General features: G+C 39.3%; 1 protein-coding gene and 1 pseudogene across 5 annotated transcripts in view; both read right to left on the bottom strand.

Moving 5' to 3' along the window:
- Positions 1 to 25,813, bottom strand: part of LOC145199530 (uncharacterized) — a 300,653-nt gene that overhangs the window by 266,786 nt on the left and 8,054 nt on the right. The window lies entirely within an intron of this gene.
- Positions 4,005 to 4,230, bottom strand: LOC149877589 (U2 spliceosomal RNA; annotated as a pseudogene).

Raw genomic sequence — 25,813 nt, 5'->3', positions numbered from 1 at the left:
TTTCGAGTTGTTTAATAAGCTGTTCTGAAGGTAGAGGTATTGTGTAGGCAAGATGCCATAGACCGGCAAGCAGCAACTGGTTCACGACCAGCGCTTTGCCCTTGAAAGAAAGCCTAATTTTTGACCACTTATTCATTTTATCTCGCGCTTTTGCTATTTCTTCTTTCCACTGTTTGTTCGTACTGAAGTTTTCGTTGTTGGAAAAGAGGATTCCGAGGCTCTTGAATTCCGGACTTTCCCACTCGAAACCTAGGTATCTCTGTTTGTTCTTGGTTATGTTGCTGCCCAACCAGATCCCTTGGCATTTCTGGAGGTTCAATTTTGCTCCAGTAGCTTTGCGATTGATTTCGAGAGCGTTTCCGAGTTCGATTATGGATTCGTCGCCGGTCAGGTAGAAGTTTGTGTCGTCGGCGTATTGTAGTATTTTCGTTTCGTTCTTGTTTATCGTTATTCCTTTTATTTTGTTGTTGTTTCTAATGTATCCCGCAAAAATTTCCGCCTGAATGTTGTATAGCATCATTGAAAGGGGACAACCTTGTCTTACGCCTCTAAGTATTTTGATATTTTTCGATAGAAAACCGTTTATTTTCACGCGCGCGGAAATGTCGTAATATATCGTTTTTATAAAATTTATAAAACAAACGTTAAAGCCAAAAAACTGAAGGCTGTCGTATAAAAATATGCGGTCCACTCTGTCAAAGGCCTTCACCTGATCAATAGAGATTATTGAGGCATCCATTTTCTTTTCGTTAGCTATTTTGATGATATCCCTCGTATAGCTGAGGTTTGAGTAAACGGTCCTTTTGGGAATGCAGGCCGTTTGGCATTCGTCTATGATCTGTGGAAGAGCGTGTTTTAGTCTGTTTGCTATTATTTTTGTCAAGATTTTATAGTCAGTGTTTAGCAGGAATATCGGTCTCCAGTTGTTAATATCTTTTTTGTTTCCCTTTTTGTATAGGCAGACAATCACCGCTTCTTTTTGAGTTTGAGTCATTTCGCCGCTCTTTAGGATGTAGTTGTAGAGCGTTGTCATGCTTTCCCCCAGGAGGGTGAAACCGCTTTTGTAGAATTCGGCAGTCAGGCCGTCGGATCCTGGAGACTTGTTGTTGTCAAGTTCTGTGATGGCTTTTTTTATTTCGAGGAGTTCAATAGGTTTTCCGAGATTTCTTTTGTGATTTTCGGAGATTTTTTTGATCTCCGTGTTTTGGAATAGATATTTTTGACTTTGAAGGTCTCTCTCCTCGGTGTTGTAGAGGTTTTCGTAGAAGCGCTCGAATTCCGTCATAATTTCGTCAGTGTGAGTTTTAGTCTCTCCGGCGCTTGTGTTTATTTCTGTTACCACGGTTCGAGCGAGTTTGTTTTTTTCGAGGTTTAGGAAATATTTATTGCACTTTTCACCTTGGAGTCTCAATTTTATTTTAGCACGGATCGCGGCTCCTACTGCTCTGTGAATTTCGAAGTTTTCTATTTTGTTTTTAAGTTCTCTGCAAAGGATTATCATGTGCGGGTTTTTATGTATCTTTTTTTGAGCGTTTTTAAGTTTTTTTCTCAGTTTATATTCTTCTTTCCTTTTTTTCTTTGCCTCCAGTTTGCTAAATGTTTTTGTATGGCTCTTAATTGCCGTTTTGAGGGTTTCCCACCAGTCGGTGGGCTTTTCGAAAGAAGGTTTTAAGTTAATTTGTCCTAGAAGGAGGTTTTTAATCTGAGTCTGGTAATTTATGTTTTTGAGGTGTTTGTTATTTAGTATCCACATTTCTTTACCTAGTTTGACCTTATTCAGTTTGATTTCAGCGGTTATAGCGTTGTAGTGATCCGAAAAAGTAGCGGGAACATGTTTAGTTTTCGTATACTGTCTTGCGCTTTTGCTTATGTAGAGTCTATCTAATCTAGCATGCGTTATGTTATTTGTAGATTTATACGTAAACTCTTCTTTGTTGGTGTTAAAAGTCCGCCACATGTCTTCGATCTCAAGATTATTTAATAGACTTTTTAGGCTCTGTGATGAGCTGCATGTTTTTCTGTATATTTTCGGATATCTATCAATCTCATTCAGAACCATGTTAAAGTCTCCTCCGCAGATAATTAAAAAATCCTCTAAATCAACGTTTTCTAGTTTTTTTGTTATTTTTTCAAAAATGGTCTTTCTGTTGTTTTGTTGCTGTTTGTTATGACCAGAGGTGGCGTAGATGTTAATTATTAGAATTTTTTGTTCGTTTATTTTAGTAGCTAGAATGTTATAGTTGCCGTTTTCGTCACTGTGTTGGAGAATTGTTTCTTCAATGTGGTTAGCGCAAAGAATTGCGGTGCCACGTGTTCTTTCGTCGCCTACTGAAAAGAATACAGAAGCGTTCCATTCTTGCGTCAAAAGAAGGTTTTCTGTTTTGTTTAAGTGTGTTTCTTGTAGCAAGAAAAAATCATAGTTCAATTTTTTAAAGTTTTTCAGCACTGTTTGTCTTTTGCTTTTGTCCCTAAGGCCTGCAATGTTTGCGGAGTATACTTTAACATGGCTCATTTCTATCAGGTGAAGGCGTTCGACCAGAGCGACCGCCTATTTCCGTAAATAATACCAACAAAAACAAACAAAAGAGCACAAACATAAATAAATAACTGCAAAATATCAGGTTATATAAAGAGAAGGATGGGGGGGGGGGGGGGGGAAAGCTATGGTAAGAAAGGAATAAATATACCTAGGAAGTGTTTATTCTTTTCGGGTCTTTTTTCATTGGTGTTTGGGGTGGGCCGCTTCGCTTGTTCGTCATTTTGTCAGTATTTTCGGTTTCGATTGGAGTAGCATCTTTTTCTCGTTTGTCTTCTCTGGTTTTTTTCTTGGATTTGACTGTCGTAAATTCTTCTCGTTCATTTTCGTTTTTGTTTTGTTGTATGGTGTTTGCTGCATAGACTAGGGTTAGCAGTTGTTCACTACGGGATATTTTCATTTGCTCTATTAATTCTTCTATCTGTTGTTGCGAGAGTGGTTTAGGTTTCGCTTTGTCGTTTGGTGTTGCGGATGTTACTGGTATTGGTATTTTTGTTTCGTTTTTCGGCGTTGAATTGTCATTTTCTTTTCTGTTTTCAGGTTCATGTTCAGTCGCTTCCATTTGCTCTTCGTTATGTTCTAGTTGTTTCCGTGCTTCGGCTACCCCTTTCTGTATTTCTGTAATTTGTTGGGTATGTTCACTTTCTTTTGAGGGCATCATACATCGGGTCTGGGGAGAGTGCGTGGTTCCACATATTTTGCAGTAGAAAGACTTTCCTGCAAAGTGTAGAGCAATCCGTATCCCATCAATTTCAATGAAGTGTGGTACTTCTTCTAGTTTAACGCTTAATTTCACGCGAAAAAGTCTCCTGCCGTCTTTTACGCTTCTGTCGAAATCGTACGTGGCGTGGGTTACATTGAATACTTCCTGTACGAAAGGGTCCATTTGCTTTAATATGGCCTCGTCCTCAACCAGAGGGTCACATTTCACCGTGATTAGAAACCCCTGTTCGGTTCGTTTTCTTTTAAGAACACTTTTGTTGCAGTTGCTGATCGTAAATTCGCTGTTCACGAAAGCATTTGCGTCTTCCGGACGGTAGAACTCCACAATCCAGTTTCCTCGATTACAGTATGTCAAACTAGACACCTTTCCTCTTCCAACGATTTCATGGATTTTATCATTAAGTTCTTTCGCTCTGTTCTCTGCGTATTTCCGATTATATATTTCCGCAGGATTCATATAGATGTTTACATCGACAACACATTCCATTCGAGATGTTACTCGTAGTTTCGCTGTGTCTGCGTAAGATGCCATTGCTGGAAGATTCTTGTAGTCGCCTGTTTTATAACTTTTACTCTTATCAATTGCCTGAGGGATCGAAAAGACCAATGTTGATCAGGTTTACTTCCCCGTCAGGTAAGTATGCCTTTCCCGTTGTGTGGGGAGCCTCGGACGTGCCCCAATCTTCGCAATTGTGGTTTTTTGATTGGACCCTAACCGCATCGTTCCGTTTTTTTTTTTTTCTCTTTTTAATGGGCCGCACTCAGCAGTAGTGCAACGCCGAGGCAACCCGCGGTCAGGGCGAGGTAAACCTACGATCCCTTGACCAAATGCCAAAAATCAGATTAATATATGAGCCGGACTATGCCGGCGTACCAGATATTAAACTGATAAGAACAGATACTACACTTGCTCTTTTTTTTTTTTTATTTCCTTTTACGTCGAATCAGCCATGGGCAGCTGTGGACGGTATAATTTACATATTTACAATTCCATGATAAATTTATTTACAATCGTATATATTTTTTATTTGATTTTTTGCTATATAATGTTTTTTTTTTTTTTTTTTTTTTTTATTTACATTATTTACATTTTATATATTACGGATATTATTTGTAGAGGGTTATGTTGTTTTGTATTGTTGTGTTTTTGTAATGTTTTTTGATGTTTTCGTCGCAGATTTTAATAGCGGTTTTGTAAGTGTTTTGATTTTTGTTTTCTGTCTTTATTTCTGTTCTCAGTCTCTTTATTAGTAGCGTGTTAAAGTGCAGTGGAGCGTTTAATTTTTTGTTTTCGAAAATCAGTGCGTTTCGTGTGTGTTGTATTGTTTCGTAAAAAGTGTCTATGCATGTGTCGCCTATACTTCTGTCTTGTGCGGTTGCAATACCCATGAGAAAGAATTTTAGGGTGTTGCTGTATTTGTCTTTTGGGTATATGGTGTTTAGTATGTTTATGATTTGTATGCATATTTTCTGTGTGTCTGGGCAGTAGTAGAACCAGTGTTGCAATGTTTCTGTTTCGTTTTTGTCGCATCGTTTGCATGTTTTGTCTATGCTTTCGTTCCATTTGTGCATAGTGTTAAGTGATGGGAGTTTTCTGTGTATGTATTTGTATTGTATTTCGTTGGCTTTGTTATATAGGTTTCTGTCTTGTAGTTTTTGAAATTTTCTGTCCCAGTCTCGTTTTGTTATGGGCGTTTGTCCGGGTGGGAGTTTTCTGTTCCATTTTATATGTCTGTCGGGGGGTGTTATTTTTGATGTCAGTATTCTGTGGTATATTTGTTTGTTCGTTATCTGTGTCAGTTTTCTGATTTTGTTTTCTATGTGGATGGGTGGGATGTATTTGCGGTATGTGTAATTGGGTGTTTCCGTGTTCAGTGTGTGCATCCATGTGGTCGGTATCCGTTTTGTTATTTCTGTTAATGTTTTGTGTGGTATTTCTAGTTTGTTCGCTGTGAGTAGTCCTGGTGTTGATAAGTTACATAAGTCTGCTATTATTTGTATGTCTTGCGTTTTTGTGTGTTTTGTGGGTCTCGGTAGGGGGGGGGAACGGGTTTTCTGTAGTGGGTTTTGTTGGCAGTAGGGGGTTATAGTATAGCGGTTGGTTCAGTATGGCTTCAAGTGTGTCGTCTTGTACTTTTATGTCTTTGGTAAATGTCTCCCAGTTGTGTATTAAGTTTCTGTATGTTTTGGGTATAGGGGGTTTTTCGTTGGGTGTGGTGGCTGTGTATAGCGTGTATTTGTTTTGTCTTGCGTTCCGGTATCTGTTTAAAAAGTGTATTGCTGTGTCTGTCCATGGCATGTGTGTATTGTGTGTGAGTATTTTGATCGTCCATTTTGTTTGTAGTGTCTGTGCTTTTGTGTTTATGTCTATTAAGTTTTGTCCTCCGTTGCGTGTTGTCTGATGTAACTGTGTTTTGTTAATTCTTGTTTTTGCGTTGTTCCATATAAAGTCGTATATAGGTGTCATGGTCTTGTCAACCTGTTTTTTGTTTGGTGTCGGTAGTATTTGTAGAGTGTGCCATAGTTTACTGAGTATTAAGGTGTTCACCACTGTGATTTTCCCCTTAATACTCAGGTTTTGTCTCTTCCAGTCTTGTATTTGTTTTTTGAATTTGTGTGTGCATCTGTTCCAGTTTTCTGTTATGTCGTCTGTTCCGTCATTGGGGAAAGTCAGGCCTAGTGTGCGTATTTTGTTTTCTGTCCAGTCGAAGCCAAGCGGTCCGGTTTTTTTGTCTTTGTTTTGTCCTATCCACAGTCCTTGGCATTTGTCTCTGTTCAGTTTCTGTCCTGTAGCAGTTTCGAATCTGTGTAGGGTTTTGTCTAGGTTTTGTAGGGATTTCAGTTTCGTGATGTAGAACAGTGTGTCGTCCGCGTATGCTGTTACCTTTGTTTCGTTGTAGTTTGTCTTTATACCTTTTATGTGTTTGTTTTGTGTTATGTTTTGTATTAGTATGTCTGCCTGTAGTATGTATAGTGTCATGGATAGAGGGCATCCTTGTCTTACCCCTCTTGTCGGGTAAAACGGTCGCGATATGTGTCCGTTTGTTTTTATTTTTGTGGATATGTTTGTGTATAGCGTTTTTATGTTTCGTATAGTCTTGGGTCCGTAGTTGTATTTCGTCAGTGTTTTGAATAAATACGTCCAGTCCACTCGGTCAAAGGCTTTTATTTGGTCAATGGAAATGATGGCTGTGTTTTTCATATTTTCAGTGTGTGCTATTTTTATGATGTCTCTGGTGTATAGTAGGTTCATGTGTATTTGTCTGTGTGGGATGCAAGCAGTCTGGTATTTGCTGATGATATGTGGTAATGTATATTTTATTCTGTTCGTAATTGTCTTTGTGATGATTTTGTAGTCTATGTTCAGTAGGGAGATAGGTCGCCAGTTTGTTATGTCTGTTCTGTCTCCTTTTTTGTATATGCATGTGATTAGAGCGTCTCTTTGTGATTGTGTTAAGTAAGATCGGTCCAGTACTGCGTTTGTCATTTTTGTAAAGTGTTTTGTCAACAGCGGCCAGAATTTTTTATAGAACTCCGCTGTCAGTCCGTCTGTGCCTGGTGTCTTTTCGTTTTTCATGTTTTGTAGTGCTGTTGTGATTTCTTGTTCTGTATAGTCTTCGTCGCATAATTGTCGTTGTGTTTCCGATAGTCGGGGGGTCTTCGTTTCGGTTAGTATTTCTGTCTGTGTCTGTGTGTTCAGTTCTTCTTTGGTGTACAGTGATTCGTAAAAGTCTGTCATAACGTTTAGTATCTGTTCTGGGTCTTGCTGTAATTGTCCTTTTTTGTCTCTCAGTTCCGTTATTTCGTGGTGTGCCTGTCTTTGTTTTTCTAAATTGCAAAAATAGTTTGTCGGGCGTTCTCCGTCTTTGTTCCGTATCTGTTTTGTTCGTATTCGTGCGGCTTCCTCTTTTCGTCTCTGTATATGTTCAAGTTTGTGTCTAATATTCGTGCTCATGGTGTTGTCTAGATATTTCCGTTCCTCCTTTCTCAGTGTGTTTCTCAGTTTTCTCGTTAATCTCAGTTCTTGTGTTTTGTTCTGTTTGTGTCGTTTGTGTGCGTATTTCAGTGTCGTTTCTTTTATCTGTTGTTTTGTGTTTTCCCACCATTCTGGTAGTTGTCTAAAGTCTGGGTGTTTTTCTGTTCGAATGGTTATTTGTTTTGTCATGAGGTCTATGTATGCCTTGTCATTTAGTAGGGTGTTGTTCAGTATCCAGTATCCCCTTCCTCTTGGTTGGGGCTGTACGTTTATGGTGATTGTCGGTGCGTTATAATGGTCTGAAAGTGTGGTGGGTTGGTGTTCTGCATTTGTGATGTATTGTCTTAGAGTCTTGCTTGTGTAAATTCTGTCTATTCTTGTTCTCGTCTTTGTCTGGCTGTGATAGTGTGTGTATTGTTGTTCGTTAGGGTGGAGTGTGCGGTAAATGTCCTCTACGTCTAAAGTGTAAATGAGGTCTTGTAGTGCGTGTTGCGAATGGCATCTGTATTTTTGTAGCGCTGGTGAACGTCTCTCTTTGTCTGAAAGTGTTACGTTGAAGTGACCCGCCAGTATGTAATGTCTGTCTCGAATTCTGGGCGTGCATAGTATGTTTTTTAGGTTTTCCCAGAATTCTTTTCGTTTGTATTGGTGTTGTGTGGTGTTTCCTGATGGTGCGTATACGTTTATAATAGTGATGTCGAGTTTGTCAATTTGTATGTCTGTAATTTGATATTTACCGTGTACGTCATTTATAGTGTTTGACGGTGAGATTGTAGGGTCTTTTATGTGTATGAGTGTTCCGTCTGTGTTTTGTTTTCCAGAGCTGATTAGTATGGTGCCTGTGCATAGCGTTGCTGTTTGTCTATACAAGTCTGGCGTAATGTGGGTTTCTTGTATTAGTGTTATATTTTGGTCTGAAAGCTGCATGTTGTGCAAAATCTCCCTCCTCCTCTGGATATTTCGCATACCTGCAGCATTCATTGTCTTTAGTATTATGGTCATTTTTCATATACTTTTTGTAAGGTTGTTGGTTATAAACGTGTATTATTTGGTTTTCTTTCCGTTTTTATGTCATTCAGTTTAGTTTCTTTTGTTGGTGTCGTCGCACTTTTTCTTTTCGTAGGTTTTTGTTGGGTTTCTGTTTTTGTGTCCGTCCCCGTAGGCTCTGTTTCCATTGGTGTAGGAGTCGGTGTCGAGTTTTGTGACTGTCTCGTGACGTCAGCGTTGTTGGTGTGTTCAAGCTCAGTATTTTTTTCGTTTGTGTTGTCTGGTGTTTTTGATATCTGCGTCGTATGCGTTTCCGTTTTCTGTTCTGGTATTTTGGCTGTTTGGGGCCTGGGTGCTGGTTTTGGTGTCTCTGCTTTCCTCTTTTCGGTTTTTTTGTTTTGTGTGTCGGTTAGGATATTCTCGTTTTGTTTTTGTGTTGTCACTGTGTCTCCGTTTTCGTCTTCGTCTTCGGTTATTTCTCCGTCCTGTGACATGTCGTCGTTCTCCTGGTCTGTGTCTGATATTTCAAGGTCACGGAGTAAGTCTTCTGTTTCTTTTTGTGGGGGTTTTGTGGGCATTGTTTTTCCTCTGAAGTACATTTGGTGTAGTCTGTAATCTATGAGTACTGTGGGGGGGATTTTGTCTACGTCGATCGTTGGGATTATATGTATCAATCTTCTGCCGTCTCGTATAAGTCTATTGTTATTATAATATCCGAAATTAATGTTTGTAATCTTACCAAACGGGCTTAGGGCTTCCGCGATTTCTTCATTTAGTATTGAGGCATCTGCTTTTATCGTGATTAGAAGAACGGGGTTTCTTCTTGCTTTCGTTGGTGCTTTCTGAGGGTCGCCAGGGAAGTGGAGTCCTTTGAGGAGTAGTTGTTGTACCATCTCTTTTGTTTTCATCTCGATGGCATACTCTCCCTTCCCTTTGTACTGTATGGAGGTGATCGAACCTGTTCCTGTTTCCATTCGTATGGTGTTTGTGATGTCGGTTACTTTCTTTTCGATTCCGGATGGTGTTTGGTCCGGTGTGAAAGACTTGACATGGAAAATTCTCTGGTGGATTTCCTCTTTTTTCTTTTTCAAGTCTGTTGTTCTTATTGTGGTTTGTGAGTTTTGCCCGGTTTGTTGGGGTCTTATGAGAGCATCGGCGAAGGATAGTGTTGGTATGTTTTTCTGTTTTTCAGCGCTTTCAGCGGAAGCGTTCTGGTCTGCGGATTTTCTTTTGCCTTGGTCAGCGAAATGTGGTTTAGAATTTGAGGCGCCTTTGGGTATTGACTCAAGGGTGGCTTCTTTCTGGTTTATGAAACTTGTTTCATTTTCGGAAATGAAAGAAGTTTTAGGAATAGCACCTTTATTTTGGCTAGACATTTTTGTTTGATTTTTATCTTTGTTTATCTTTTTCTGTTATGGAGAAAGTTTTAGCCAGGGTAGCTAAAGAAAGAAAAGTTCTAGATTTTTGTCAAAAGAAATATAGAAAAAACTCTGCGAATAAATTCGGCTTAGATATAATGTTGATATACAGCAGATGCTGTATATCTTAAAAGTCACACTAGTTAATTAAAAACTAGCAGAAAAGAGTTTCTGTAGCAAAGGCTTAGATACAGAAAAAAAGTTACTTTTTGCCTCTGCGAAGGAGGAAAAGAACGTTTTGAAGGAAAACTCTATTATAGTCTCTTACGCGGAGTCTTTTCTGGATCTTCACAGCGAGTTAAAACCACAAAATAGCCACCGAAATAAGTAAACTAATTTTTTTAAAATCTCAATATATATATTTCAAAACAACTAAAATCACTAAAAGATACTACACTTGAGGTATTAGTATTTATTTGCCTCCTCCAGCGAATGCCTTGCAGAGGTGTCCGAAAAAATGTTGCAATGGATATTATTTACAAATAATGGTCCACTGCTCCATGACCGGACACGAATAGGACTTCACAAGACTGAACAAGCGCAGGACTAAATCACGAAACAAAACACACGGACGCCGAGGTACGATGCCATATGGCTTAGGACATAAAAACATAAAAAATCGAAAAAGCGAAAAAAACGAAAAAACGAGAGAGACGCTACAATCACTGAAATACGAAAAAACGAAAAAACGAAAAAAAAGAAAAATTTTTTAACTCAATTAGTATCTGGGTATTTCTTTTAGCTCAGATAGATGTTTAAATTCGTGTCTAAATTTAGTTTGAGATCTGCATCCCAGATACTTTGAGACTCGAAGAGAAAGTCGTCCAGTGTGTTATTTTGTTTCGCGAATTCTTTTTCTTCAAAAAGAATATTTTTTAGCCTGCACTGAAACTCTATGAGTAATTTCAGTCTTGTAAAAGTCGAACGGTCATGGAACGACCTCATTCTATTACAATATATCGTATAAATTAACTCGTTTAATATTCGATTTCCAAGGTTAAAATTATTTACATTCTCTGCGTGTGAGAATAAGAAAAATTTAAAGGTGTTTTCGAAGGCAGGCTGCGGAGTATAGATTTTGTTTAGAATGGATATGGCGTATTTTATGAGGGGTTGAACTTTTTCGCATGATTATATCATGTGCGCTAATGTTTCCTTCGCTATCATGCACTGCGGACATAGGTCATCCGGGGCATGTCCTCTTTTCTTAAAGATGGAGTTGGTAGGAATAGCGAAGTGAATTATTTTGTATTTTACCTCGTCAGCTTTGTTGTTGGTGGTGTTTTTGTGCACGTTTAAGAATAGGCGAGTCCATTCTTTCTGAGTTGTGCCTCTCATGCTGTCGGTAAAATAAAGGTTCCATTTGTGGTAGTGTGTTGGAACGCTATGATGTTTCTTAGCGGAAATAATACGATACACGTTTTTAGGCGTGAGCTCGCGGAAAGAGATGTCGGATGAGCCGTTGATCCTGAGATGCATTTTGGCTCTGCGGTGGTCGTAGTTTTGATGTTGGGTGTTTATTTTATCTCTCCACTGCTGAGGGATCGACATGATGACTTTGTTAAGATGTTTTTCGGTCAATCCAGTGAGCTCGCAGTTTAGAAAGCCAGGAACAAACACTTTTGCTACGTCCGCAATGAGATGGATTTTTCGCTGTTTAGAGAGTGGTGTTGTTTTAAGAGCGTTGTTGTGATGGCGTATGTGGGGGTTATGGTATATGGGCTGATTCAGAATTTCCTCGATGGTTAGGTTGGTGATGGCGCAGTTCTGATAGATGGTGGCCCAGTGCTTCGCCATTTGCCGGTAGTATGGTGGCAAAGTTTTGAGCGAAGTGTGCGAGTGGGCGGTGAGAAAGATGCGCTCACCCTGGGAGGCGTCTCTATATCTGTCGAAGATGAAAGTGGCTGTGTCTCTCCAAGCTCCTTTGAGATCGTGGTTGAAGAACTTGGAGAGCCAGCTCACTTGGATGGAGACGAGTTTGTCGCGGATGTTTACGATGTTGAGTCCGCCTTTCTGAATGGGTAGTTTGGATACTAAGTTGTTTGTTTTTATGGAGGAGTTGTTCCATAGGAACTTCTCAATTTTGCTTTCGAGCAGCTTGATCTTACGCTTGCTTGGCAGCGGGATGGTGAACGCCAAGTGCCAAAGGTTGCTCAGTATGGTCTGGTTAATGGCTATGGCTTTGCCTTTGAAAGACAAATGGAGCTTCTTCCAGCGGAGTACTTTTTTGTCGAGTTGTTCGATGCACTCGTTCCACTGGGTGTTTCGAACGTGAGGCGAGTTGGTGAAGACCACTCCGAGGCTCTTAAGAGAGTGGCCGTCCCACGTGAAGTTTAGATAGTTAGGTTTGCTCTCGTTTCTATTGCTGCCGAGCCACAGACCTTGGCACTTTGGGATGTTAAGTTTAGCGCCTGTCGCCTTTTTGTTAAGTTTGAGAGCTTTGCCAAGCGCAGTGATGGATTTGTCGCCGGTAATGTAAAAGACGGTGTCATCGGCGTATTGCTGCAGCTTGGTTTCGTGTCCATTAATGGTAATGCCTCTGATGTTATTATTTTGACGTACGTAGCAGGCGAATATCTCAGCCTGTATGACGTAGAGGATCATTGATAAAGGACAGCCTTGCCTGACTCCTCTTAGTATCTGAAACTTTTCAGACGTGAAGCCGTTTATTTTGAGGCGCGCGTTAATGTCGTAATAGATGGTTTTTATGATGTTAACGAACTTAGCGCTAAAGCCGAATTTGTCTAAACAGTCGAACAGAAAGTTTCTGTCCACTCTGTCGAACGCTTTCACCTGATCTATTGAGATGATAGACGCGTCGAGATGGCAATCATTTGCTATTTGAATGACATCCCTTGTATAGGCTAGGTTGTGATAAATTGTTCTGTGCGGCACGCACGCGGTTTGGTCCTCGCTTAATATTGTTGCCAGCACAGGTTTTAGCCTATTTGCAATTATTTTAGTTAGGATCTTATAATCTGTATTCAGAAGGGAGATTGGTCGCCAATTAGAAATGTCGCGCTTGTCGCCTTTTTTGTAGATGCAGGATATGAGCGCCTCTTTTTGCGAGGTCGTCATTTCGTTTTTGCTAACAACCTCGTTTAACATGGAAACGATGGCATCTCCCAAGACGTTGAAGTGGGTCTTGTAGAACTCGACGGTTAGGCCGTCGGGTCCAGGAGATTTGTTGTTAGTCATGCCTTGGAGGGCCGAATTGACTTCCTTTAGCGTGATGGGCTCGCTTAGCGCATGCTGTTGAAAGTCGCTTATCCTGTTCACCTCGACGCGATCTAAAAGACGCTTTTGGTGTACAGGGCTGTTTTTGCTCTCCTTGTACAAGTGTTTGTAAAACCTTTCAAATTCCTTAATAATTTCCTCGGTGGTTGTTTTTTCAATACCGTTCTTATCCTTAATGCGCGTGACGACTTGCTTAGCAATTTTCGTCTTCTCAAGCTGAAAAAAGAAGTTGTTGCATTTTTCGCCGAGAGTGCGCCATTTGATTTTAGCACGAACAGCTGCACCGTGCGCTCTGTTCATTTCAAATTGCTCTAATTTTATTTTCAGTTCTGCGCTTAAGTTACGCATGTTGATGTTGCAATGCGCTTTTTTAAGTGCGTTTCGCAGTTGCTTTTTTAGTTTAAATTCAGCAACGCGTTTGCTCTTCGCCTCAGATCTGCTGAAAGTTTTGGAAAGAGTTTTTAAGGCGTTTTTCAGTTCGTCCCACTCTTCTCGCTTGTTCGTGGAGTTTACCGTTTTTTCGTTAAAGTCGATGATTAGTTTTGCGACTTGTTCGTTGTATTGCGGGTTTTTGAGATGTTTTCTGTTCAGTATCCACACGCTCTTGCCGATGTCCAGTGAGTTTAAGCTTATGGTAACCTCGACTCCGTTCTGATGGTCAGAGAATGTCATCGGTTCGTGCTTAATGTCAGTGAACTGGCGTAGATGTTTGCTGGTGTAGATTCTGTCCAGTCTCGCATACGAAATGTTGTTGGTGGCTTTGTATGTAAACTCTTGTCCGTGGGGGTTAAAAACTCTCCAAAGGTCTTCCACATTTAAGAGGTTCAAGAGCTTTTTAAATTTTTCGCTCGAAGCGCATTTCTTACGCGTTAGTTGAGGGTGTCTGTCTAGTTCGTTTAAGACCATGTTAAAATCGCCCCCTAAAATTATCGCGTAGTTTTCAACGTTAAGATTTTTAAATTTCGCAACGAGACATTCCCAAAGGAGTTTTCGTGCGTTTTCTTGATCGCGCGATTGTCCGGACGTAGCGTACACATTAATTATTAAAAATTTCTGCGACTTAACTTCGATGATAATATAGTTAAAACGCCCGTGCGCATCCTCAAATTTTTCTATTAGCTGAAAGTTGATATTATTTCCCTGATGTAAAATTAGAGTGCCTCCTGAATGGTTGCGACCTGCGGAGAAAAATCCTGCGTGTTTCCATTTCGCTAGGAACTCCTTCGCCTGGTCGTTATTTAGATGCGTCTCTTGCAGTAAAATGAAGTCATGACGCATTTTCTGGAGTTTGTGGATCATTATCTTCTGCTTTTTAACATCAATAAGACCACAAACATTTGCTGAAAAAATACGTACTGACTCCATTCTTACAGAGTATTTTAAACAAATTTTGCTCTCAAAATCCAAAGTTTTTAAGGAACTTCGAATTCGATTTTGGAATGTGCGCATGGTATGATTGCGACATAGCACAGATGGTTCGTAATGAATAATTGATGAGAAAGCGTGGTGAGAATTTTCTAGTAGAACAGAAACGAGAAAATAAGAAGTAAGAGAAGTGAAAAAGATGGAGGAAAATAAAAGAAACGAAATAAACGGCCATTTAATGAAATGTGAATTTGTGAATGTTTTGACGCTTTATGAGATGAGTGTGTGTGCTTAAAGATTTACAATCACGCAATTTTATAACCACTAAAATAGCGAAGAAATAAACAAAGGTAAGTCTCCCAAAAAATAAAAAATAAAAGGAGGAAGTTTACCTTTGAGTTTTCTTAATGTCTTTCTTTTGAGGCGTCGGTGGTGGGGCCGTTCGTTTGGCAGTGTTTTTTTCGACTCGGGCGATGATTTCTCCCGTGTCTTTTTTATTGTTCTTCAAGTCCACTGTTTTCCACCCTTCATCTTTGCTTTCGTTGGTTTCGTCTCTTCTGTAGCTACCTGCCTCGTTGATAATAGCATCAAGGTCGTTTAGCTTTTGAACCATCAGTTCCGTCTCGGTGTTGGTTATTTCGAGAGCGGTGATGCTTTCTCTTTCTTCGTCAACGAGGACTCGGATTTCTTTTACAGCCTTTTCTATTTCTTTCGTTTGCTGTAGTTCTATTTCTTTCTCGATTGGTTTCGATGTTGGTTTTTTCGCGTTGCTAGCTTTTGCAACGGTGATCGCTTCGGGTGTAGTATTTTGTTTTTGTTGGTTTTTGTTGACACATCTTTGTTGTGGGGGATGTGAAGCACCACACTTCTCGCAGAGGAAGGATTTCCCCGCGAAGTAGAGGGCGATTTTAACTCCTTCTATCTCGATGTTGTGTGGAATTTCATCGAGTTTGACTGAGGGTCGGATTCGGAAGAGTCTTCGTCCGTCCTTCAGGAGGGGGTTAAATCGATAGCTCGTGTGTTGGATGGAATACACTTCAGCTGTGAAAGGTTTCAGTTGTTCCAGTATCTCTTCGTCTTCTACCAGGGGATCGCATTTAATGGTTATAAGAAAGCCGATTTCGCTTCGGACTTTCGACTGGACTTTACGGTTGCAGCCGGAGATGGTGAGTTCCGAATCTGCAAGCATTTGTGCGTCGGTTTTTGAGCGGAATTCGACGATCCAGTTGCCTCGGTTGGAATATGTAAGGCCGATCATCTTGTTCGCGCCGACGATTTTCGTGATTTTCTGTTCGAGTTCTTTCGCTCGTTGTTCTTGGTAGCTTCTGTTGTAGTGTTCGTTCGGGTCCATGTAGATGTTTAAGTCGATGATTCGCTCTTGTCTCTCGGTTTTGTTGCCGACAGATTTCGCGTATGATGCCATGATGATTGGAAGTAAACAAAAAAATTAAAAAAAATTAGAAAAAAGTAAAACAAATAAAAAAGTTCGCCAAAGTCTGTACTCTTGTTACGGAGCAGCCGATGACAAACGCCGGTTTTCTTTTAGAGTGGCGAAGAAGCTTCGTAGAGTATCGCAATAATAATCTATTGAGCTAAAAATTCACCAAAAGATCCTTTTTTTTTTTTTTTTTTTTTTTTTTTAATAATATTTGTATTTATTTACAAAAAAGAATTTACATTTGTTATCCATGTTTAAAATATATAGGCGTGGCTATTACCCCACGCCCTTATAAAAAATACATACATCCTCAGGATCCACTGGGATCCCTTGGACATATCCGTGGCCTATTTGATATATACAGGGTTTTTTTTTTTTTTTTTTTTTTTTTTTTTTTAAACTTTTGATATATATTAGTTAACAATTTGAAAGACGAAGATGGGTAAGAGTTTTGCGTGGTTTATAATATATAAGCGTGGGTATTACACCACGCCCTTAAAATATATACATACATCCTCCAGAGCCTCCGGGCTCTTTTGGACATATTCGTGAGTTTTTCGTGGTTTAAAATATACAAGCGTGGTTATTAAGCCACGCCCTTAAAAGAAATACATACATCCTCCGGTCCCCCGGGGATCCTTTGGACATATCCGTGGGGAGGTGGTGTTAGAAAGTAAATATTAAGCCTGGGTTATTTGAATTAATTAAGGCGTTGTTAATCGAAAAAATTTTGTGGAACTTTTCAACTTCGTTTTCTCTTGCATATTTGTTATATTTCATTTTGCAGATATATTTTATTTCTCTTTTTATGTTTTCTACTACTTTTCCTGAAGTCTCTGTCTTGTTTTCTTTTTCTCTTAGATTTCTCGATCTCCACAGCTCAGTTATTATTACGTTTGTAATTGTTGTTACAAGTTTGGCTAAGGGATTGTTTTGCGAAAGGTTTTCAGTGTTTATATAAAAAATGGAGTGGACTATGTTGAATTTTTTTTGGGGTAGGAGCGCCTCGTAGATTTTTCTAAAAGCCGTCCAAACTGTTCTCGCTTTTTTGCAAAACAAGAAAGGGTGCAAGGTATTTTCAGAGAGGTTGCAGGTTTTACATAACGTGCAACCCCGTCCGCGGTTCTTTTTCCAACTTTTAACTTTTTCTAGGGTCGGGAGACTGTCATGGAGCAGTCTCCACGACGTGTTTTGGCTAGGTCCTTGCGCGTGGGAGTTGAAGCTGCGTTCCCATATTCGCTTCCACGGCAGTACTTTCTGAAAGGTCGCGTTCCATTTTCTTTCTGTATTTTCAATATCGCGGTTGGTTTGCGCGTTCGTAAGGTTCAGGTAGATATTTTTTGTGCTTTTAGGTTTGAGTTCGAAGATGGGGAGGTTGTTTTTTAGACTTTCTATCACGTCTCTGTAATAAAAAGGCGGACTGCTTAGGGTTTTCGGGAAGTGGTTTTTTGTGAAAAAGCGCCATTGGGGGTGTTTGCTATTCGCTAAGCTGGATAAGGACATAGCCAAAAGGTACTTTTGGAAAAAGATACTCTCGTGTGGGGGCTCTATTTCTTGTATTTGCAGGAGGTGTTTTGTCCTGAGTGCCAGGCACTGTTGAGCCACATCGAGGATACCCAGCCCTCCTTTCGACGCGGGCCTGTTTAAGATTTTTCGTTTCACTAGCTCCGCGTAGTCGCTTTGCCAGAGGTAAACGGATATTTGTTTTTTGATTTCTTTTTCCGTTGTTTTGCTTGGGGGGAAGAGGTTGGCTGTAAACCATACCTTTGACAAGGCGAGCGTGTTTATGTATATTGCCTTGCACCTAAGCGAGACGTTTCTATATTTGAATGATTTTAGTTTGGTTTTGAGTTTTTCGACGGCTTTTTGCCAATTTACAGCAGCGGTTACATTTAGATCGGTGAAGAAATTTGTACCTAGTATTTTTATCCCGCTTTGATTGCACCAGTTTATATTGTAGTTGTTTTGATTATTTTCTTTTAATGTGTTTTCATAGGTGATGTAATCAAAGCCGCCGAGCGCAAGTCCTTTGGTTTTTGTTTTGTTGGCATTGGAGCCCGTGGCTTGTTCAAAATTTTTTAAAACCTTAAAAAGTTCATTAATTGAGTCAGGATTCCTGACAAATATTGTAGTGTCGTCTGCATATTGCATGACCTTAAGTTTCTTTTTGGTGCCAGGCATGGGGATTCCGTCTATGTTTTTGTTTTGTTTTATTTCAAGTGACAGGGATTCTACTGCGATGCAGTAGAGCATGAGGGAGATCGGGTCTCCTTGCCTCACACCTCGTTTTATGTTGAAAGGTTTACCCATGTAGCCGTTGTTAATGATTAGTGACTGGTTGTTTTTCAGAGTTTGTTTTATAGCTGTTACAAAGCTTTTACCAAGGTTAAACCTTTCAAGCGCTTTTATAAGAAACTTTCGATCTATTTTGTCGAAAGCCTTCTCTTGGTCTACTGTCAAGATAAGGCCTTCGACGTTTTTGTTGTTTGTGTATTCTATTGTTTCTCTGGTTAAAAATAGATTAGAGAAGATTTGTCTCCCTGGAACGGAACACGTTTGTGACGGTTCCAGTATTTTGTGGAGGATCTTCGCGAGTCTTAGCGCGAGCGCTTTCGTAAGTATTTTATAATCGGCGCACAGCAGAGATATCGGTCGCCAGTTTTGTATTATTTTTGGGTCTCCGTCTTTTGGGAGGAGACTGATTAGGGCAGTTCTCTGGGACCATGACAGTTGGTTTTTGCTGTCGAAGAGGTTTTCGTTAGCGAGGGTTGTAAGTTCCTCCCCGTAAACATCCCAGTATTCTTGATAAAATTCAACTGGGATACCGTCTATCCCTGGTGTTTTTCCTTTAGCGAGGGAGTTTGCCGCGTTGCGCAGTTCTTCGCTGCTGAATTTTATATTTAAAAAAGCGTTTTCGTTGTCAGTAAGAGTTTTTGTAATTTTATTTAGAAAAATATTTTGTTGTTCTTTGCAGTGTTTTTTGTTTTTATAAAGGTTTTTATAATAGCTTCTTATTGTTTTAAGGATGTTGGAAGTATCGCTAAAAACGCTGTCCCCGCTTATTATTTCGTGAACTGTTTTTTTGGTTTGGTTGTTTTTTTCCATATGAAAGAGAGCTTTGGATGGAATTTCGCCCTCTTCCACTATCTGCTGTTTCGTTCTTACAAAAACTCCTCCGTCATATTTTAACTCAAACGCTTCTTTTTTGAGTGACTTAATTTTTGTGCTGTTTTTGTTCGGCTTCATTTTTTCATTTTCAATTTCGCGTTCTAGATTTTCAATTAAATTACGCTTTTCGGCTTTTATTTCCTTAGCGCGCTCTATCGCTCTTTCTTTGATATTGTTTTTCATCAAATCCCACCATTGGTTTTTAGTTTCGTATAAATGTTTGTTTTTTGTGCTTTCTAAAAAGTCTTGAGAGATATTATGCTTAAATTTATAATCTTTTAGAATTGTGGTGTTTAAATGCCAGTAACCCTTTCCTTTTGCGTTTTTGTTTGGAATTTTAAGTTTGCAGTAAAACGCGCTGTGGTCGCTTAAGCCGTTTTCAAGCATGCCGCAATCGCACTCCTCTGCAGTGTTTCCAGAGACATAAATCCTATCTATTCTGCTTTTAAAACTTTTATCAGGCTTTACGAAGGTAAATTCTTGTTTTAAGGGTATTAATTTGCGATAAATGTCTACTAATTCATATTTTTCAGTAAAGTTTTTTAGTTGATTTTGACCTAGGGTGTTGTTTTTATTAAAAAGGTCACCACCTTGTCGGTCCAGGGCAGGGTTTTCGACCATGTTGAAGTCTCCAGACAAAATTAAGGTATCGCACTTACGCGTGTGTTGTTCTATTGATTTAAAAAAGTTTTCTTTTTTCTGCGGGTTGTTAGGTCCATAGATATTTATTATGCGAAAGATTGTTTCATTAAAGTTAAGGTTAGCGGCAAGAATTCTCCCGCATTTATCGTTTGTGACTTCGTTTATTTCTATACCTTTTTTGAACAGAATCGCGACTCCGCGCTCCTTATGGGTAAAAATATTCCATAAGGATTTTCCTCGCGTCATATTTTGCCATTCTAATGCCCATTTCTTAGTGTTTTCTTCACATCCGTGAGTTTCTTGTATGAGAAAAGCATCGCAGTTTTCGCTAACGCAGAATTTCATTATGTTATGCCTTTTGGTCGCGTCATTTAATCCGTTTACGTTGAGCGTGAGAACTTTTGCTGCCATTTAAGAAAACCACAGAAATTTGAATAATTATATAAAAACCTGGTAAGATATTTTTAGGGTCAAAATTAGATTAATTGCGTCAAAAAGCGCATGTTTTGTTATTTTTGTTTGAAGGATGGAGACTTAACATGGTTCTATAAATTCTCTGTTTTATAAAAAATAAAATGAACACAGAAATGTACTTACCCGACTCCAGGTGGGTCCTCTTTAAATTTCTCCTTTACCGCTCTTTTCGTTTCGTCCGTGTTCTTTTTGTTTTGCGTTGTCTTCCTTTTGTTTTGTTTCTTAACCTTCTCCTCCGACATCTCTATTTCGTTTGTCTCTTTCGTCTCTTTCGTCTCTTTCGTCTGTTCGTCCTTTTTCTCTTCCTCGTTTTCGGGTGTGTCATCCTCTTCCACAGTCTGCATTTGTTCCGCTTCCTTCGTCGTTTCGTTCGTTAGTTCTTTTTTTGTTTCTTCGATGATTTTAGTTAGTTCTTCCTCAATTACCTGTTCTGCCAGTTCTTTCGCTATGGTTTTGGGTTCAATTTCAGTTGGTAATTGAGGAGCTTGTTGATTTTGCTCCGCGAACGTGTTAGGCCTGCGCCCACCTTGCCCTGTGTGGATCGCTCTCACTCTATATCCCCTTACAGAGATATAGTTGGGCATCGGTGCGGACAAGTCCTCCATAACCGCCACCAGGATGCCTGAATAATACGTCGTACCTTTAGTGGGTGTTTTCCTCATGACTGGCCTTGTATAAAGGTGTCTGCCATATCCCATTTCTTCAAGAGTTTTACCCACTTGGTAATTTTTGGCCTCTAAGGGCAGTCCTATGATGGAGACATGAGTCCTTCGACTCGGCATCCTATTTGGTGTGGAGTTTTGAAATCTGTGATGCAGTCCTTTAATATTTAGACCCTGCTCAATGAGCGTGTTTTTTGATCTGTCAGTTTTCATAACGACTTCAAGTATACTGTTACCCCTAATTAGCTGCAACCCGTCTAATTCCTTATCAAGGTCTTTTTCCTCGAACGCTAGTAGCACGTCCATTAAGCTAGCTCTATATTGAAGAGGACATATTAAAGTGTTTTTCAGCGGCGATTTATATTCCGCTTGCTTTTTACGAGTGTACGCGGCTTCAGCGTAGCTTGTTGGAGTTCTCTTGACGGTTGTCGTTGGATTTCTTTCATCGTGATCTTCATCGTCCGAGTCGCTGTCCTCGCTACTATACTACATCATAGTTTCAATTACAGTCTCCGGCTGTTTTGCGCAATCCAACATTTTCTCCAACAGCATTTCGGCTGCGTTGGCGATCTCGAGTTCACTCTTCTCACCGGCGTCGATATCCATGGCTGCGAGAAACGAAAACGACTAGCTCTAAAAAAACAACAAAAGAAAACCGCTGTCTCGTCCTAAAAATCAAGAACAGATACTTTTTTTTTTTTTTTTTTTTTTTTTTTTTTTTTTTTTTTTTTTTTTTTATTTACAAATAAGAAGATACATTTTATTGTCCAGGTTTATAATATATAAGCGTGGCTATTACCCCACGCCCTTATAATAAATACATACATCCTCAGGATCCACTGGGATCTTTTGGACATATCCGTAGCGTGTTTTGAGATATACATGGTTTTTTATTTTTTATTTAAGATATTTACAGTTTAAGAAGCGTTATGTTTCACTCAAACATATATAAGATTTTTCGCGTAGTTTATAATATATAAGCGTGGGTATTACACCACGCCCTTAAAATATATACATACATCCTCCAGATCCTCCGAGATCTTTTGGACATATTCGTGGGGATGTCGTAGTTTATAATATAAAAGCGTGGTTATTACACCACGCCCTTAAAATAAATACATACATCCTCCGGTCCCACGGGGATCCTTTGGACATATCCGTGGGGAGGTGGTTTTTAAATCAAAAATATTAGGCTCGGATGGTTCGAATCTATTAAGGCGTTGTTTATAGAGAAGCTTTTGTGGAATTTTTCTACTTCATTTTCTCTTGCGTATTTGTTATATTTTATTTTACAGAGGTATTTTATTTCTCTTTTTATGTTTTCTATTACCTTCACGGTAGTCTCGCTTTTGTTTTCCTTTTCTCTTAAGTTTCGCGATCTCCATAGCTCAGTTATTATTACATTTGTAACTGTTGTTATAAGCTTGGCTAAGGGGTTGCTTTTCGGAAGGTTTTCAATGTTCATATAAAAAATGGCGTGAACAATGTTGAATTTAGTTTGCGGCAGGAGCGTCTCGTACAGATTTTTGAAAGCCGTCCAGACCCCTCTCGCTTTTTTACAAAACAAGAAAGGGTGCAGGGTATTTTCGGAGAGATTGCAGGTTTTGCATAACGTGCAACCCCGTCCGCGGTTCTTTTTCCAACTCTTTATTTTTTCTAGGGTCGGGAGACTGTCATGGAGCAGTCTCCACGACGCGTTTTGGCTAGGTCCTTGCGCGTGGGAGTTGAAGCTGCGATGCCAAATTCGCTTCCACGGCAGAACTTTTTGAAAAGTCGCGTTCCATTTCCTTTCCGTGTTTTCAATGTCGCGGTTGTGTTGCGCGTTGGTAAAATGCAGATAAATATTTTTTGTGGTTTTGGGTTTGAGTTCAAAAATGGGAAGATTATTTTTTAGGCTTTCTATCACGTCTTTATAATAAAAGGGCGGAGTGTTGAGAGTTTTCGGGAAATCGTTTTTTGTAAATAAGCGCCATTGCGGGTGTTTGCTATTCGCTAGGCCGGATAAAGACATAGCCAAAAGGTACTTTTGGAAAAAGATATTCTCGTGTGGGGGCTCTATTTCTTGTATTTGCAGGAGGTGTTTTGTCCTGAGCGCTAAGCACTGTTGAGCCACATCGAGTATACCGAGCCCTCCTTTCGACGCGGGCAAGTTTAGAATTTTTCGCCTCACTGGCTCCGCGTAGTCGCTTTGCCAGAGGTACACGGATATTTGTTTTTTAATTTCTTTTTCCACGGTTTTGTTTGGGGGGAAGAGGTTGGCTATGTACCATACCTTTGACAAGGCGAGCGTGTTTACGTATATTGCTTTGCAACGAAGCGAGACGTTTCTATATTTGAAAGATTTTAGTTTATTTTTAAGTTTTTCGACGGCTTTTTGCCAATTCGCAGCAGCAGTTGCGTCTAGATCCGTGAAGAAGTTCGTACCTAATATTTTGATTCCGCTTTGATTGCACCAGTTAATGATTTGGTTATTTTGTTTTAAAGTGTTTTCATAAATGGTGTAGTCAAAGCCGCCGAGCGCGAGTCCTTTGGTTTTTGATTTGTTTATATTGGATCCTGTGGCTTGTTCAAAATTGTTTAAAATCTTAAAAAGTTCGCTTATTGATTCGAGGCTTTTTACAAATATTGCCGTGTCATCGGCATATTGCATTATTTTAAGTTTGTTTTTGGTGCCGGGAATGGGGATTCCGTCGATGTTTTTGTTTTGTTTAATTTCGAGTGATAGGGATTCTACAGCTATGCAGTAAAGCATGAGCGAGATCGGGTCTCCTTGTCTGACACCTCGCTTTATGTTGAAAGGTTTACCCATATAGCCGTTGTTAATTATTAATGACTGGTTATTTTTCATAGTTTGTTTTATAGCTGTTACGAAACTTTCACCGAGGTTAAACCTTTCCAACGCCCTGAAGAGAAACTTTCGGTCTATTTTGTCGAAAGCCTTCTCTTGGTCTACTGTCAAGAGAAGGCCTTCGACGTTTTTGTTGTTTGTGTACTCTATCACTTCTCTAGTTAAAAATAGATTAGAGAAGATCTGTCTCCCTGGCACGGAACACGTCTGTGACGGTTCCAGTATTTTGTGGAGGATTTTCGCAAGTCTTAGCGCTAGCGCTTTAGTAAATATTTTATAGTCGGCGCACAGCAGAGATATCGGTCGCCAGTTTTGTATCATTTTGGGGTCTCCGTCCTTTGGGAGGAGACTGATTAGGGCTGTTCGTTGGGACCATGACAGTTGATTTTTCTTTTCAAATAGATTTTCGTTAGCGAGGGTTGTCAGTTCCTCCCCGTAAACATCCCAGTATTCTTGATAGAACTCAACTGGGATACCGTCTATCCCTGGTGTTTTTCCTTTGGCGAGGGAGTTCGCGGCGTTGCGCAGTTCTTCGCTGCTAAATTTTATATTTAAGAACGCGTTTTCATTGTCATTCAAGGTGTTTGTTATTTTATTTAGAAAAAATTCTTGCTTTTCTAGGGAATGTTTTTTGCTTTTATAAAGGTTTTTATAATAGCTTCGAATTGTTTTTAAAATGTTAGCAGTATCGCTAAAGACGCTGTTCCCGCTTATTACTTCTCTAACTGTTTTTTTAGTTTGGTTGTTTTTTTCCATTTGGAAGAGAGCTTTTGACGGAACTTCGCCCTCTTCCACAATTCGTTGTTTTGTTCTGACAAAAACTCCACCGTCGTATCTTAAATCATTCGCTTCTTTTTTTAGAGATTTAATTTTGGCTTTATTTTTGCAAAGTTTTAATTTTTCGATTTTAATTTCGTGTTCTAAATTCTCGATCAAAGTACGCCTTTCTGATTTTATTTCCTTAGCGCGTTCGATCGCTTTTTCCTTTATATTGTTTTTTATTAAATCCCACCACTGGTTTTTGTTTTCGTATAAATGTTTCTTTTTTTTATTTTCCTCAAACGCTTTTATAATTTTTCCTTTGAAAATAGAGTCTTTTAGAATAGTGGTATTTAAGTGCCAATATCCTGGTCCTTTTGTGGTTTTGTTTGGAATTTTGATTTTGCAAAAAAAATGCGCTGTGGTCGCTTAAAGTGTTTCTAAGCACGCCGCATTCGCTCTCCTCCGCAGAGTTTCCAGAGATATAAATCCTATCTATTCTACTTCTAAAGGTGTTATCTAGTTTTTCAAAAGTAAAATCCTGTTTTAGGGGGTTTAGCTTACGATAGATATCTACTAGTTCATATTTTTCATTGAAATTTTTTAGGTTTTTTTGGCCTAAGGTGTTGTTTTTATTATGAGGATCACCACCTAAACGGTCTAGGGAAGAGTTTTCTACCATGTTAAAGTCTCCTGCCAGGATTAAGATGTCGCACTTACGCGTATGATGTTCTAATGATTTAAAAAAATATTCTTTTTGTTGCGGGTCGTTTGGTCCGTATATATTTATTATTCGAAAGGTTGTTTCACTAATGCATACATTGGCTGCAAGGATTCTTCCACATTTATCGTTTGTGATTTCTTTTATATCTACGTCTTTTTTTGTCAATATCGCTACTCCGCGCTCCTTATGGGTACCGTTATTCCACAAAGATTTGCCTTGCGTCATGTTTTGCCATTCGTTTGACCATTTTTTAACATTTGCTTCGCAGCAATGCGTTTCTTGCAATACGCATACGTCACAGTTTTGATTTATGCAGAATTTCATTATATTTAGCCTTTTGCTCGCGTCATTAAGGCCGTTTGCATTTAGTGTGAGAATTTTTGCAGCCATTATTTAAAACCACTGAAAGAATTTATTTTGTTACACCATGTTAAAAAATAAAAATTTTTAAAGTTGTAAGATTAGCAAAAATTGGATTTGGCGGTGTAGTCTTATTTGATTGTTTAAAGCGGTTAAAAACTTTTGTATATCTTTAAAAAAGGCGCACAATTTCGCACTTCGGTCTTAGGGGAGGAGATTTAACATGGTCGAAAGTGGTTTATTTGCATCATAAAATTCCTGCTTAAAAAATTCAAACAAACACAGAATCTTCCCTACCCAACTCCCGGTTGGTCTCCTTTATATTGGTCTTCTTTAACAGTTCTCTTCGTTTCTTCATGACTCTTTTTCCTTCGTGAGTTTTTTCGTTTATTTTTAATTTTAGTTCTCTCTTCCGTCATTTCGATTTCGCTGGGTTCATTCGTTTGTTCGTCCGTCGTTTGTTTGCTCTTGATTGGGTCTCTCTCCTCTACCGTAT

Source organism: Hydra viridissima, unplaced genomic scaffold (assembly GCF_058129835.1).
Source record: "Hydra viridissima isolate aposymbiotic clone 2 unplaced genomic scaffold, HvirCarnegie_v1 scaffold_16, whole genome shotgun sequence".
In the NCBI taxonomy this organism is placed as follows: Eukaryota; Metazoa; Cnidaria; class Hydrozoa; order Anthoathecata; family Hydridae; genus Hydra; species Hydra viridissima.
This window is presented reverse-complemented; position numbering and strand designations above follow the sequence as displayed.